Raw genomic sequence first — 1,627 nt, 5'->3', positions numbered from 1 at the left:
ACCTAAACTAACACAGACTGAGGTGAAAAATTTAAACAGACTCTTAACAAAAGAAGAGATTGAACAGGTCATAAAAAAATTTGTAGAAAACTCCAACACTTCAACAACAAAAAGACAAAGAATCCAATTTAAAAAATGGGCAGAAGACATGAATAAACACTTTACCAAAGAGATTCAGGCTGCCAACAAACACATGAAGAAATGTTCATGACCATTAGCCATTAGAGAGATGCAAATCAAAACAACAATGAGATACTATCTGGCCCCAGCACTAATAGCAAAGTTCAACAAGACAGAAAATAACAAATGCTGGTGAGGATGTGGAGAGATTAGGAGTCTCATGCACTGCTGGTGGGACTATAAATGATACAACCACTTTGGAAAGCAGTATGGCAATTCCTTAAAAAGTTGGAATTAGAAATACCATTTGATCCAGCAATCCCATTACTAGGTATATATACTAAAGAAGTCAGAGCCAGGACAAGAACAGACATATGCATACCCATGTTCATCGCAGCATTATTTACAATAACAAAAAGAGGGAAACCTACATGCCCATCAATAGAAGAATGGATAGCCAAACTATGACACATATACACAATGGAATACTATGCAACACTAACAAATAATGTAGAATCTGCAAAACACCGTAGAACATGGATGAACTTGGAGGACATTATGTTCAGTGAAATAAGTCAATCACAGAAGGACAAATATTGTATTATTAGTTCATTATTGTAAAAAGTCAAGGAAAGGTTTATATATGGAAGGAAACTCTATTGGTTACCAGGGTGGTAGGGGAGGGGAGTAAACACTGAAAAAAAAAAAAAAAAAATTACAGGTAGTGTTGTGTATCTCAAAATAAAAATACTAATAGCCAGTTATAAAAACATTATGCAGTTTAAGGTTTCTTTGTAATTCTTTTTCTCTTGGGAAATATTCCATTATGATGTTTAATAAGTAAACCACATTTTAAAGTCTCTTGAGATAATGCACTATGCTTTTAAAACTGTTTTAATGATTATCCTGGGCTCCAGAGAAGCAACACCAGTGAAGCTTCTCTTGTGTATATATGTATGTATGTATGTGTGTGTGTGTGTATATATATATATCCCAAAGAAATGGCTCATGCAGTTGTAGAAGCTGGCAAGTGCCAAGTATGTGGGTCGAACATCAAGCTGGAGGCTTCTCCTTACTCACATAGCAGAAGGAGCCGATGAACCCAAGATGGGTAGGCAGTGTACCAGGCTGCTGGCTTCGGAGGCTGATGAATCCAAGATCAGCAGGTAAACTGGCAGGTAAACAAGCCAGGAAGGCAACAATCCCAAGACTGGCAGGCAATATGGCAGGCTATGGTTTAAGTCCAGGAACTGGAGATGATGATGAGCTAGGTGAACGATCAAGATCCAGCAGAAAGCCAGAGAGTTTTCCCAGGATGCCTGTGTGTGTGTATGTGTGTGTGTGTATGAAGCAGGCCACACCTGAGGAAATACCCTTTCAATTTATTGGCTGTTCACACCACATGTCATCATGGAGGTGATTACATTATATTAGATTTCATCATGGGGATGACTATATTATGACTACTAAACCACTTAGAATCATGGTCCAGCCAAATTGACATACA

Source organism: Orycteropus afer, unplaced genomic scaffold (assembly GCF_000298275.1).
Source record: "Orycteropus afer afer isolate SDZICR_OR568_19922 unplaced genomic scaffold, OryAfe1.0 scaffold00014, whole genome shotgun sequence".
In the NCBI taxonomy this organism is placed as follows: domain Eukaryota; kingdom Metazoa; phylum Chordata; class Mammalia; order Tubulidentata; family Orycteropodidae; genus Orycteropus; species Orycteropus afer.
This window is presented reverse-complemented; position numbering follows the sequence as displayed.